We start from the raw sequence: 15,797 nt of genomic DNA on the forward strand, positions 1-15,797 counted from the left end.
GGAATTGTACAGCATACAGCTTTTCGGGTTGGCTGCTCTCCCTTAGTCACATCATGGATCGATAGTTCAATTCTTTTAACCCTGAATAATATTCCATTGTCTGAATGTGCCACGGTATCCATATATTTACTGAAGTGCATGTTGGCTACTTCCAAGTGTTGACAATCACAAATAAACCCATCATAAACCTCCATATGCAGGTTTTTGTGTGAACATAAGATCTCATCTCCTTTGAGTAAACACCAAGAAGTGTGATTGCAGGATTATATGGGAAAGGAGGATGCTTAGTTTTTGAAGAAACTGCCAAACCGTCTTCCAAAGTGCCTGTACTATTTTCATTTCCACCAGCAATGACTGGGGTTCCTACTGTTCTACATCTTCGCCACCCCCTGGAATTGTTATTGATCCAGACTTTGGCCTATTGTTATTGATTCAGACTTTGGCCTTTCCAGTAGGTGTGCTGTGGTTTCTTATTGTTTTGATTTGCATTTCCCTGATGATACCTTCCTTGAAGCATCTTTTCATATGCTTATTCACTATCAGCAAATCTTTTTTTTTTTTTTTTTTTAGCAAATCTTCTTTGGTAAGGTGTCTATTGAGGTCTTTAGCCCATTTTTTAATCAGGTAATTTGTTCTCTTATTGTTGAGTTTCAAAAGTTCTTTATATATTCTAGACAATAGTCCATTATCACATATGTGTTTTGTAAATGTTTTCTTCCAGTATGCTTTTTTAAAATTCTTTTGGCATTGTCTTTTGCAGAGCTGATTTTAATTTTAATCAAACCCAAATTACCAATTATTTCTCTAATGGTTCATGCCTTTGGTGTTATTTCTAAAAAGTCAGCCCTATACCCAATGTCATCTAAGTTTTCTCCTACATTATCTTCTAACAACTTTATAGTTTTTCTTTTTATATATAGGTCTTAATCACTTTTAGGTTAATATTTGTAAAGGATGTCAGGAGGTCTGCAACTAGATTCATATTTTTGTGTAGGGATATCCAGTTGTTTCAGCAGCATTTGTTAAAAAAAAAAATCTTTGCTCCGTTGCATTGCCTTTGTTCTTTTGTCAGAAATCAGTTGACTATTTTTTTTTAAAGATTTTATTTATTTATTCATGAGAGACACACAGAGAGAGGTAGAGACACAGGCAGAAGGAGAAGCAGGCTCCATGCAGGGAGCCCAAGTGGGACTCCATCCCAAGACCCCAGGGTCACGCCCTGAGCCAAAGGCAGACACTCCACCACTGAGCCCCCCACCACAGCCACCACTGTGCCCTGAGGATGGTAGCTTTACAGTAAATCTTGAAGTCCGGTAATTCTCTTCTCCAACTTTGTTTTTCAGTATTGTGCTCGCTATTCTGATCTCTTCTTCTTTCCATATGCATTTTATTTTATTTATTTATTTATTTATTTATTTATTTATTTATTTATTTAAGATTTTATTTATTTATTCATGAAAGACACAGAGAGAGAGAGAGGCAGAGACACAGGCAGAGGGAAAAGCAGGCTCCATGCAGGGAGCCCGATATGGGACTTGATCCCGGGACCCCAGGGTCATGTCCTAAGCCAAAGGCATAAGCTCAACCACTGAGCTGCCCAGCTGACCCACCATGAAGTTGACTTAAACCCAGAAACTCGGATCTCTTTTCAAAACCCATGCAAGTTTCATTTACCAGTTTCATGGTAATGGAGATCAAGATGAGAAGCTCATTTTATATTATAATGACTATTTTTTTAAGATTATTTATTTATTTTATTTATTCATGAGAGACACAGAGAGAGAGAGAGAGAGAGAGAGAGAGAGAGAGGCAGAGACACAGGCAGAGGGAGAAGCAGGCTCCATGCAGGGAGCCGGACACTGGACTTGATCCCCGGGTCTCCAGGATCCATGCCCTGGGCTGAAGGCAGGAGCTAAACCGCTGAGCCACCCAGGGATCCCCTTTCCATACGCATTTTAGAATCAATTTGTTTATATCTACAAAATAGCTTTCTGAAATTTGAATTGTGATTGCTTGGGATCTATCCATGTATTTGGGAAGAACGGACATTTCAACATTTCTGAGTTCTCCTATCCACAAACATGGAGTATCTCTCCCTTTATTTACTTCTTTGATTTTATTTATTAAAGTTTTACTGTTTTCCTCATATAGATCTTGTACAGATTTTGTTAGATTAATACTTACTTATGTTATTTTGGGGCTGCTGATGTAAGTGATATTGTGTTTTAATTCCAAATTCCACTCAGTCGTTGGTATAGGAAAATGGTTGACTTCTATAAATATATAGAAGCTTGCATCCTACTACCTTGCTATACTGCTTATTAGTTGCAGGATATTTTTTTTGTTGTTTATTTTTCCAGATATCTATATAGTTGATAATGTTATCTACAAGAAGAGACAGTTTCATTTTTTCCTTCCCAAATTTCCTTCAAATTGCATTTGCAAATATTTCCATGATGTTGAAAAGCAGTGGTGAGAGGGCATTATTATATCTTAAAATTATGTCACAGTTAATCTGTAATTTAATGTAATTTTATGTGGAATGTAATTTTACATTCCACCAAGAAGATAAAAATGCTTGATACTTAGACAACCTAAGAAAATCATTTTGGGGCACCCAGGTGGCTCAGTCATTTAAGCGTCTGCCTTTGGCTCAAGTCATGATCTTAGGGTCGTGGGTTAGAGCCCTGCATGGGGCTCCCTGCTCAGTGGGGACCCTGCTTCTCCCTCTCCCTTTTCCCCTTCCACTGTTTGTGCTTTCTCTCACTCTCTGTTGCTATCTCTATCTACGTCTCTCTCAAATACACACACAAAAAAAACTTAAAAAAAAAAAAAAGAAAATAGCTTCCCTATTTGGAAAACAAAACCCATTAGAATTGCAATGAATGATTACAGAAATTTCTATTTAAAGATGACAATGAGAAGATATTATCACTTATTTTCCATCCTTTGAAATTTGCCAAAAGGTATAGCACCAAAATTAACTTCTGAAAAAAAATTCTTTAAAGTGAATAAATTAATAGAGGTCATAGACAAAGTATATGCTACAATAATGCCAGAAAAACGCATAGAGAAATTCATTAAGTGCGTTAAAGAATGTTCAACCTAAATAATAATTAAAAACACACAACCTGAAATACCAAATTCTATATATTTTTTAAGATTTTATTTATGTATGTATGTATTTCTTTGAGAGAGAGAGAGAGAGAGAGGGGAAGTGGAGAGAAGAGCAGAGGGAGGGCAACAAGCAGACTCCGTACTGAGTGCAGACGTTGATTTGAGGTTCCATCTCTGGATCCTGAGATTATGACCTGAACCAAAATCAAGAATTGGACAGTTAACTGACTGAGCCACCCAGACACCCCAATAACAAAATAATTGATATCTCATGGGAACTAACAGATAAATTACTAACATATTGTGCAAGGAAATGAAAAAATATGCACTCACATTAATTTTTAGTGAAAGTATACATTTGTGTAGATTTTCAGAGAGCAAAAGCAGTGACTATCAGGATTCTTTTAAAACCCGCGTGGCCTTTGCCCCCTAAAATTCCCCTTCTCAACTTCTGTCTTATAGAAATCTCAATGTGAAAAATATTTAAGTTGACTTGTTTCATTTTTTGGAGGGGGGTGGGGGAACACATGCCTTTTATTGTTCTAAGGAGCATAACTAGTTAATAGGCTTGGGCAGAGCTCCCCTATCTGTATGGCTCCCATCTCCCTCTCCTGGGAGTTTGTGACTCATCCCTAAGGAGAAGAGTGTTCTGGACAGAGGTGGCAGACCAAGCCAGGATGAAAAATATAGAACTGGGGTCTGAAAGGGTATCATGGTGAAGTAGAAAACACAGGGTTGTGAGATCATCCAAATAAAAAGTCCACCAAGGCAGAAGAGAAGTTTCTCCACATGGGCCCCCCACCTGCCCTGGCCAGGAATGGGAGGGGGCAGGAAGCTTCGGCTGGAGATTACATGTGGAATTTTGGATTCCATATGTAAGTGATATCAGATGGTACTCGTCCTTCTCTATCTGACTTATTTTTTAGCATGACCCTTTGAATCCATCCATGCTGTTGTAAATGGTAAGATCACATTCTTTTTTTAAGGCTGATTAGTATTCAGAAGAGATGAGTAGGAGGGTGGGTGAAAAAAGATAAAGAGGATTTAGATCTACAAATGTCTAGTTATAAAGTAAATAAGTCACAGGGATGAAAAGTACAACGTAGGGACTACAGTCAACAATCGTCTAGCGATTTTGGTGACAGATGGTGACCAACCACACTTGTGCAGGTGAACATTTAGTGATGCATAGGATTGCTGAATCAATATGTTGCATGCCTGAAACTAATATAACATTGTGTGCTGATTATACTCCAATAAAATATTTACGTTGAAAAGGTAATTGGTAGCATCGTATGTGATAGCCAAAAAACAGTCTATCAAAAAATGCCGTCAGCAAAGTTACACATGAGCTAGAATCTGAGGGAGCCATGAAAAAGATCACCAAACTACGTAATGGCTACTTTATGTCATGATACCAGAGGATAATCATTTGTATTATTTAAATAGATAAAAACATGGTTGCCCAGATTTTCGTATACAAAAGAAATTCAACTCATGTGAATATTTTTGTTTGCTTTGAACTACAAAATGGCAACCCTCACCATTTAGACTAGTCAAGTCTTGCTATTACTATTACTTCTGAGGATCAGAAGTTCATTCTATTGTTAATTTGATGTTTTTATACTTTCAGAGGCAGGCATGGTAATTGCCAACCAGAGGCGATTTCAGCCAACAGTAGATGTGAGCTTGTCAACACTAGATACTAAAAACAGGAATGAGATCAGGGCCTTTCTAATTTTCCTTGTAAGTAGATTTCACTGTATGTCTTAACATATTTTGTCTGTAAACAGCTCTAATATTTCTTGGCTTGTAAATACAGTGCATTAAAAATGTTGCCAATATTTTTTTCCCTCAATAAGTAAACTGTCACTTAAAATAATCTCATAGAAACTTTTAAGCACCAAGAGCAGAGAGATTCTGGTTTAGAAAAAAAAAAAAAACAAAACAAAACAGTTTAGACAAAGACATGTTCTCCAGGTCATCTAAAATACTTTAAGCCAGAAAATAGGGGGAGATAGAAGTTAATTAACGATAGCCATAAAAAAAGATAAGCACGATAGTTTAGAAGTCACTGGAGCAAGAATTTTTTTTTAATTTAATTTTATTTATAATAAATTTATTTTTTATTGGTGTTCACTTTGCCAACATACAGAATAACACCCAGTGCTCATCCCATCAAGTGCCCCCCTCAGTGCCCGTCACCCATTCACCCCACCCTCCGCCCTCCTCCCCTTCCACCACCCCTAGTTCGTTTCCCAGAGTTAGGAGTCTCTATGTTCTGTCTCCCTCTCTGATATTTCCCACACATTTCTTCTCCCTTCCCTTCTATTCCCTTTCACTATTATTTATATTCCCCAAATGAATGAGAACATATAATGTTTGTCCTTCTCCGATTGACTTACTTCACTAGCATAATACCTTCCAGTTCCATTCACTTTGAAGAAAATGGTGGGTATTTGTCATTTCTAATGGCTGAGCAATATTTCATTGTATACATAAACCACAGCTTCTTTATCCGTTCATCTTTCGATGGACACTGAGGCTCCTTCCACAGTTTGGCTATTGTGGACATTGCTCCTATAAACATCGGGGTGCAGGTGTCTCGGCGTTTCATTGCATCTGAATCTTTGGGGTAAATCCCCAACAGTGCAATTGCTGGGTCGTAGGGCAGGTCTATTTTTAACTCTTTGAGGAACCTCCACATAGTTTTCCAGAGTGGCTGCACCAGGTCACATTCCCACTAACGGTGCAAGAGGGTTCCCTTTTCTCCACATCCTCTCCAACATTTGTGGTTTCCTGCCTTGTTAATGTTCCCCATTCTGCCTAGTGTAGGTGGTATCTCATTGTGGCTTTGATTTGTATTTCCCTGATGGCAAGTGATGCGGAGCATTTTCTCATGTGCGTGTTGGCCATGTCTATGTTTTCTTTGGTGAAATTTCTGTTCAGGTCTTTTGCCCATTTCATGATTGGATTGTTTGTTTCTTTGCTGTTGAGTTTAATAAGATCTTTATAGATCTTGGAAACTAGCCCTTTATCTGATACGTCATTTGCAAATATCTTCTCCCATTCTGTAGGTTGTCTTTGAGTTTTGTTGACTGTATCCTTTGCTGTGCAAAAGCTTCTTAACTTGATAAAGTCCCAATAGTTCATTTTTGCTTTTGTTTCTCTTGCCTTCGTGGATGTATCTTGCAAGAAGTTACTGTGGCCGAGTTCAAAAAGGGTGTTGCCTGTGTTCTCCTCTAGGATTTTGATGGAATCTTGTCTCACATTTAGATCTTTCATCCATTTTGAGTTTATCTTTGTGTCTGCTGCAAGAGAGTGGTCTAGTTTCATTCTTCTGCATGTGGATGTCCAATTTTCCCAGCACCATTTATTGAAGAGACTGTCTTTCTTCCAGTGTATATTCTTTCCTCCTTTATAGAATATTAGTTGACCATAAAGTTGAGGGTCCACTTCTGGGTTCTCTATTCTGTTCCATTGATCTATGTGTCTGTTTCTGTGCCAGGACCACACTGTCTTGATGACCACAGCTTTGTAGTACACCCTGAAATCTGGCATTGTGATGCCCCCAGATATGGTTTTCTTTTTAAAATTCCCCTGGCTATTCGGGGTATTTTCTGATTCCACACAAATCTTAAGATAATTTGTTCCAACTCTCTGAAGAAAGTCCATGGTATTTTGATAGGGATTGCATTAAACGTGTAAATTGCCTTGGGTAACATGGACATTTTCACAATATTAATTCTGCCAATCCATGAGCATGGAATATTTTTCCATCTCTTTGTGTCTTCCTCTATTTCCTTCAGATGTGTTCTGTAGTTTTTAGGGTATAGATCCTTTACCTCTTTAGTTAGGTTTATTCCTAGGTATCTTATGCTTTTGGGTGCAATTGTAAATGGGATTGACTCCTTAATTTCTCTTTCTTCAGTCTCATTGTCAGTGTAGAGAAATGCCATTGATTTCTGGGCATCGATTTTGTATCCTGCCATGCTACCAAATTGCTGTATGAGTTCTAGCAATCTTGAGGTGGAGACTTTTGGGTTTTCTATGTAGAGTATCATGTCATCGGCGAAGAAGGAGGGTTTGACTTCTTCTTTGCCAATTTGAATGCCTTTAATGTCTTTTTTTTTTTTTTTTGTCTGATTGCTGAGGCTAAGACTTCCAGTACTATGTTGAATAGCAGTGGTGAGAGTGGACATCCCTGTCTTGTTCCTGATCTTAGGGAAAAGGCTCCCAGTGCTTCCCCATTGAGAATGATATTTGCTGTGGGCTTTTCGTAGATGGCTTTTAAGATGTCGAGGAATGTTCCCTCTATCCCTACACTCTGAAGAGTTTTAATCAGGAATGGATGTTGTAAATGTTTTCTCTGCATCTAATGAGAGGATCATATGGTTCTTGGTTTTTCTCTTGCTGATATGATGAATCACATTGATTGTTTTACGAGTGTTGAACCAGCCTTGTGTCCCAGGGATAAATCCTACTTGGTCATGGTGAATAATTTTCTTAATGTACTGTTGGATCCTATTGGCCAGTATCTTGTTGAGAATTTTTGCATCCATGTTCATCAGGGATATTGGTCTGTAATTATCCTTTTTGGTGGGGTCTTTGTCTGGTTTTGGAATTAAGGTGATGCTGGCCTCATAGAATGAATTTGGAAGTACTCCATCTCTTTCTATCTTTCCAAACAGCTTTAGTAGAATAGGTATGGTTTCTTCTTTAAATGTTTCATAGAATTCCTCTGGGAAGCCATCTGGTCCTGGACTTTTGTGTCTTGGGAGGTTTTTGATGACTGCTTCAATTTCCTCCCTGGTTATTGGCCTGTTCAGGTTTTCTATTTCTTCCAGTTCCAGTTTTGGTAGTTTGTGGCTTTCCAGGAATGCGTCCATTTCTTCTAGATTGCCTAATTTATTGGCGTATAGCTGTTCATAATATATTTTTAAAATCGTTTGTATTTCCTTGGTGTTGGTAGTGATCTCTCCTTTCTCATTCATGATTTTATTAATTTGAGTCTTCTCTCTCTTCCTTTTAATAAGGCTGGCTAATGGTTTATCTATCTTATTAATTCTTTCAAAGAACCAACTCCTGGTTTTGTTGATCTGTTCCACAGTTCTTCTGGTCTCGATTTCATTGAGTTCTGCTCGAATCTTTATTAACTCCCTTCTTCTCCTGGGTGTAGGATCTATCTGCTGTTTTTCTCTAGCTCCTTTATGTGTAAGGTTAGCTTTTGTATTTGAGTTCTTTCCAGTTTTTGAATGGATGCTTGTATTGCAATGTATTTCCCCCTTAGGACTGCTTTTGCTGCATCCGAAAGATTTTGAATGCTTGTATCTTCATTCTCATTAGTTTCCATGAATCTTTTTAATTCTTCCTTAATTTCCTGGTTAACCCTTTCATCTTTTAGCAGGATGGTCCTTAACCTCCACGTGTTTGAGGTCCTTCCAAACTTCTTGTTGTGATTTAGTTCTAATTTCAAGGCATTATGGTCTGAGAATATGCAGGGGATGATCCCAATCTTTTGGTATCGGTTCAGACCCGATTTGTGACCCAGTATGTGGTCTATTTTGGAGAAAGTTCCATGTGCACTTGAGAAGAATGTGTATTCAGTTGAGTTTGGATGTAAAGTTCTGTAGATATCTGTGAAATTCATCTGGTCTAGCTTTAATCATTTAATCATTTAAAGCTCTCGTTTCTTTGGAGATGTTGTGCTTAGAAGACCTATCGAGTATAGAAAGAGCTACATTGAAGTCACCAAGTATAAGTGTATTATTATCTAAGTACTTCTTCACTTTGGTTATTAATTGATTGATATATTTGGCAGCTCCCACATTCGGGGCATATATATTGAGGATTGTTAAGTCCTCTTGTTGGATAGATCCTTTAAGTATGATATAGTGTCCCTCTTCATCTCTCACTACAGTCTTCGGGGTAAATTTTAGTTTATCTGATATGAGGATGGCTACCCCTGCTTTCTTTTGAGGACCATTTGAATGGTAAATGGTTCTCCAACCTTTTATTTTCAGGCTGTAGGTGTCCTTCTGTCTAAAATGAGTCTCTTGTAGACAGCAAATAGATGGGTCCTGCTTTTTTATCCATTCTGAAAACCTGTGCCTTTTGATGGGGTCATTAAGCCCATTCATGTTCATAGTTACTATTGAAAGATATGAGTTTAGTGTCATCATGATATCTATTCAGTCCTTGTTTTTGTGGATTGTTCCACTGAACTTTTCTTAAAGGGGAATTTTAAGAGTCCCCCTTAAAATTTCTTGCAGAACTGGTTTAGAGGTCACATATTCTTTCAGTTACTGCCTGTCTTGAAAGCTCTTTATCTCTCCTTCCATTTTGAATGAGAGCCTTGCTGGATAAAGTATTCTTGGTTGCATGTTCTTCTCACTTAGGACCCTGAATATATCCTGCCAGCCCTTTCTGGCCTGCCAGGTCTCTGTGAAGAGGTCTGCCATTACCCTAATACTCCTCCCCATAAAAGTCAGGGATTTCTTGTCTCTTGCTGCTTTAAGTATGTTCTCTTTATCTTTGGAATTTGCAAGCTTAACTATTAGATGTCGAGGTGTTGAACGGTTTTTATTGATTTTAGGGGGGGGATCTCTCTATTTCCTGGATCTGAATGCCTGTTTCCCTTCCCAGATTAGGAAAGTTTTCAGCTATGATTTGTTCAAATACATATTCTGACCCTCTGTCCCTTTCGGCGCCCTTGGGAACCCCAATTAAACGTAGGTTTTTCTTCCTCAGGCTGTCATTTATTTCCCTTAATCTAACCACATGGTCTTTTAGCTGTTTGTCTCTTTTTTCCTCAGTTTCCCTCTTTTCCATCAACTTGTCTTCTATGTCACTCACTTGTTCTTCCACCTCATTAACCCTCGTCGTTAGGACTTCTAGTTTGGATTGCATCTCATTCAATTGATTTTTAATTTCTGCCTGATTGGATCTAAATTCTGCAGTCATGAAGTCTCTTGAGTCCTTTAAGCTTTTTTCTAGAGCCACCAGTAGCTGTATAATAGTGCTTCTGAATTGGCTTTCTGACATTGAATTGTAATCCAGATTTTTTAACTCTGTGGGAGAAAGGACTGTTTCTGATTCTTTCTTTTGAGGTGAGGTTTTCCTTCTAGTCATTTTGCTCAGTGCAGAATGGCCAAAAACAAGTTGTATTGGGAAAAGGAGAAAAAGAGAGAGGAAGAAGAAAAGAAAAGAGAAAAAAAAATAAAAAAGGAAGAAAAAAGAAAAAAGAGAAGAAAAAGAGAGAAAGAAAGAAAGGGGAAAAAGGGTGGGGGAAGCAAACAGAAATCAAAAAGAAAAAAACAAAACAAAACACCACGGGGAAGTATCCTCTGATTCTGTGTACTTTAAGTCCCTTGGCTTCCCCTGGACCTTGTCCATCTAGCTGGTGTTCTGGGGGAGGGGCCTGTTGTGCTGATTTTCAGGTGTTAGCACTTGGGGGAGCTGCTCTGCCCCCTGCCTGGTGCAGGGCTCAGTGGGGGTTGTTTACCCCGTGAGGCCCCAGGAGCAACAGCCCTAGTGGCGGGGCCAGCTCTGCAGCCCTGGAGTCAGCTCCGGCAGGAACTCCGGAGCTCTCGGTCTGCAGGGCCTGGAGGCTCCGGGGCGGGGCCGCTGATCTGCTCAGCTGGGGCAGGAGCGGCCTTGCTGTCCTGGGCCCTCCCGGCCTCTGCCTGTCCCGGTGGGAGGCCGGATCCTGGGCTGTGTCCCGGCACCCTGTGCTCCGGGGCCTGGGCTGTTGGATTCGCGCTCCCGCCCCGCAGCCCCCTCCGCGGAGCCTCTTCCTCTGCCCGAGCCCCTCCGAGCTGCTCCCGCCCCGCAGCCCCCTCCGTGCAGCCTCCCCCGAGCCCCCCCCGAGCTGCTCCCGCCCCGCAGCCCCCTCCGCGGAGCCGCCCCCGAGCCCCCCGAGCTGCTCCCGCCCCGCAGCCCCCTCCGCAGAGCCGCCCCCGAGCCCCTCCGAGCTGCTCCGGGTCCCCCGTGCGCGCTGCAGCCCTTAGGGAGCTCGGCGCACTCTCCCGGGGCGCAGGTCCCTGTTACTGTCCCCGGGAGCCCGAGGGCATCCCCGCCCTCCTGGGTCTTGCTCCACCTCCCTGGAGCCCCTTTCCGCCCGGGAAGGTCGGTGCAGCTCCTGCTTCTCCGGGACGGGGCTCTCCTGTCCTGGGGACACTCGCCCCAGCCTCAGCCCGGCTCCTCGCGGGCCCCTCCCCCTTGGAGGCCTTTGTTTCTTTATTTCTTTTTCCCCGTCTTCCTACCTCGATAGAAGCGTGAACTCTTCTCACTGTAGCATTCCAGCTGGTCTCTCTTTAATTCTCAGGCCGAATTCGTAGATTTTCAGGATGATTTGAAGGTTATCTAGGTAATTTGGTGGGGACAGGTGACTTGGGGACCCTACTCTTCGGCCGTCTTGCCCCTCCTCCCCAGAATGTTTTAAATGTATCTTATCATATATTTCTGAAGCCAGCCTTGAAAAAAAATCAGATTTTGGTTTTGGTTTTGGGCTTAGGCTTCAGTTCAGATGAGGGAGAGAGTCTCCCATATGCGGTTTATGATCACCACGCCTGCCTCTGAAGGTACAAAAACATCAAGTTAGCTTGTATATGACTTAAACCCTGATGATGCGAGACAGTACTGCGCTTAATTTTTTTCCAGGTTTACCGAGATATAATTGGCATAGAACATCATAAAAGTTTAACGATAACAAGATCATGATTTCATATAGCCTATATTGTGAAATCATACCACAATAGGTTTACTTAACAGTCATCGCCTCACATAGTCAGAATTTTTTCCTTATGTTGGGAACTTTAAAGATTTTTTCTCTTAGCAACTTTCAAACATAAAAGATGGTATTGTTCATTGTATTTGCCATGTTGAACATTACATCCCCTGAATTTTTTTTTATCTAATAACTGGAAATTTATGCTTTGCGACCATCTTCACGCCTCTTTACACTCCCCACCTTCTACCTACAGCTGGTAACCACCAATCTGTTCCCTACGAGCTGCTATGAGCTTGTTTTTCTTTTCTTTCTCTCTTTTTTTTTTTATTCCATGTACAAGCAAGATAATACAGTATTTCTTTCTCTATTTGACCTATTTCACTTAGCATAATGCCCTCAAGCTTCATCCATGTTGCAGGGTTTCCTTTAATGTGACTGAGTGATATTCTATTGTGTATGCACGCTACATTTTCTTTTTCTTTATCTACTCATACATCAATGGACACTTAAGTTGTTTCTATGTTTGGGCTATTGCAAGTAATGCTGCAATAAATATGGGGTTTCAGGTGAGATGGGAAGATATTGTTAATAGTTAATATGCAAGAAGATAAGCTTGAACTAAGGCTGTAGGGAGGGGAAAAGTATAGTGGGATTCATGAGACCCTTTTGGTAGAACTGAGATACGTTGCTTATTCCTTGGAAGTAAAGAGAACGACTACAGAAACAAAATGAAACGAAACAAAATAAAACTGTGGGGCAAAGGGAAAGGGCATGTCTTTTCCTTGAAATGAAGATTTATTTAGTAATGAGATCCCAAAGCAGCATAGAAAAATGACAGATCTGAAAGTGTTGCATGTGGGATGAGTTCAATTTACAGTCTTGAGGATTTCTGCTCAGGAATGAGAAATTAAAAGCCACAGAGGAAAACCAATAGCATGTCAAGCAGTATTCTTGATATTTAGCAAATATATTATCCATTGAATGGCATCCAATTTGAAAAGTAGAATCTAGAGTCTGTAGATTGTTTCAGAAATTAGAAAATACTTCAATGTAGAGGACTCTGTGACAAATCAAGGTATTATAGAATAATGCCATTGGATATTAAATTATGTATCCATGGGACATTAAGTAGCCAGCACACTTACACAAAAGTCAAATAATGTCAAGATTTCCCATTCAAAAGGATGTAAAAAACAAAAACAAATGTTAATAAATCCCCCAATTCTAAGTTTCTCTGCTCAATATTTTTCAACCTTTGAGACCTAGCAAGAAACAAAATAAAAAAAAATGAAATTAATGGAAATGTCAGAAATATGATTACAAGAAAATCTTATATGTATTACTTATAGTTGCAGGAACTTGCTTACATATACCCATGTATTTTGTTTATAAAGTCATTGTTATTTTGCAGAAAAGATTAAATATATCACTTCTCCTGAAATTCTTTAAATAGCACCATTACTCCTAGACTCACTGCCTGCCTCCTAACATCTAGGAAGCTACCCTGAAAATAGGTGGGGATTGAAACGAATAACGAGGCAAAAACAGGAAAGAAAGGCAGAGAAGGGTGATACAAAGGGGAAGTAACTTTGCAACATATGAGATGAAATTTGAGATAAACCCAAGATATTTAAATAAATCCATAAATGAATATATGGTTCATCATGAGAATTCAAGGGAAATTATGACAGTTTGCTCAAGGCCGTGTCTATTCATATGCATGGCATTTGGCAGAGCACATTCACAGTATAAATGTTCAATAATCAGATGATTAGTTGAAAAGAAGCATTGGTATCAGTAAGGTTCTTAGAGTTAAGCAAATGAAACTGACTCTGCCTGAGTCAAGTAGCAAAAGAATAGACTGAAATATTGGTTGGAAATGTTGGGACATGAATCTTGTAAAAATGGGTGAGGACAAAGATGGTTGGAGGGAAACGAGAATGGCTGAATTGCTCCAGAGAATGAGTTTGGTGAAGACACCAAAAACCATTGTTTTAACCACAGAAACCAGAGCTTGCTCCATTGCCATGGCCCATGCTGGACACCTGACTCTCCCTTTCGCATTGCTGTCACTATTGTTCCTAGAAATTTGATCATGTGACCGGTGACTCCCATCATTTGCTCACGTCCAGTATTAGGTGCTTGTCTAACCATGTCTCAACTGTTCTGCTTAATTGGAATATTGTACTCTATTTAGAATAAAATAACACCGAAGTAGCGATCAAGGTGCTTAAAGAAGAACTGGTTGAGATATTTAGTTTGAGAAGATGAATAAAAGCTGTTTTAAATATTTAAAAAAACATACCTATGAACTAATTTCAAGTTTTTCAGAGGATAGAGGAAACACTAATGAGTAAAAATCATGACAAGGTAAAATTTCTTTTTAATATAAAGAAGTCCAAAATTGGAATTGGCAAGAGCCCTGCTGCTAAGAGTAATTATTCAGAAACAAGACTGTCACTTCCTAGGATGTCATGGAACCAATTACTGTTTGAGTGTGAGATTGGACTGCATAACTGGTAAGATTACAGTAGCTCCAAGTCTCCACAGGCCTTTGATCTCTGCCTTTGAATTTCATGTAAAATATTTTAAATAGTTTACATTGCTAATTGGTCTTCAAGTTGAAAGAAATGTTACTTTTGTACAAAAGAACAAAAATTTGCCTCCAGCCCCTTGAGCATGATTATTTATGTGTGAAGCCACACCTTTTATTACTTCTCAGTGCTTTTCTGAGCAATTTGTAGTGTTAAGAGATAAATCTCAGTTTGGTGTGGCTAGTGGATTTTTTAAAAATATGACTATCGGAAACATGTATCCTGGGTGTGCTTTTGGAATTTAGGATTTGGATTTTCATTCAAATAGTTTGACATTACAGATATTATAGAACGTTTCCTGCACATTCTTGCATGATTATTTAGCATTGTATTTTGAAAAATTCCAAAGCATAAAAATGTTGCAGAATAGTACAAAGAGTTCCTGCTCAGCCATCACTCAGGTTCCACCAAAATTAATGTTACTATATTCATTGAATCATTTTTTCTACTTTGTGTATGTGTGTGTGATCAAAGAAAAATTGTACTGATGGAGTTAAAAAGGCACACACACACACACAAAATAGGTAAAAAAGACTATTGAAGACTATTGCAATAGAGGAAAAAGACTGAATTCAGTCTCCCTGAAACAAAATGTGGGAGGATTTTTAAACCCTGGAGTGATCTAATGGGTAAGTACTGGAGGACATTATAGAGGGGGCTGGTCCATGTGATTAGGCCATCTATGTTTGCTAATTGAAGCTTATCTAAATTAGGCTCCTACTCTCCCGTAGAGATGAGAAAATTGGGACACTGTCTTTCTTGATGATTACATTTCAAAGGAATGACTCCCAGGTCCTTGAGAAAGATATTGCTAGGCTGTGAACTGGCAAAGGCTAAGGGGTAAGAAAGAATCTACAATCACAAGAGTAAATGTTCTAAGAAAAGTGAAGTCAGGGCCCTAGTGTTTGGAAGGAAACTGTCTAAGGTGAGGAAACTGGTAAGGGTATGTTGGCCAGTGTGTTGTCTACATGGGTTGTGATGGGTACAAATTATGGCATCTAGAAAATAAATTAATGGATGAATACACACACACAAATACATATATACATGCAAATGTGCATGCAAATAAATATGTATATTTATATTTTTTCTAAAATGTTTAATAGAAAAAAATAAAAATAAATAAACAAAATGTTTAATAGTAAGTTGCAGACATGCTACCTCTTTACCTCTAACCATTCAGTATGTACCCATAAAAACAGTATCATTCTTTTATATACATTTTCATATATAGATTTTCTTCCATTACATAACCATAGTATAATTATTAAAATCAGAAAGTTGGAGCACCTGAGTGGCTCAGTGGTTGAGCGTCTGCCTTCGTTTCAGGGCGTGACCTTGGAGTTCCAGGATCG

Source organism: Canis lupus, chromosome 14 (assembly GCF_048164855.1).
Source record: "Canis lupus baileyi chromosome 14, mCanLup2.hap1, whole genome shotgun sequence".
Lineage (NCBI taxonomy): Eukaryota > Metazoa > Chordata > Mammalia > Carnivora > Canidae > Canis > Canis lupus.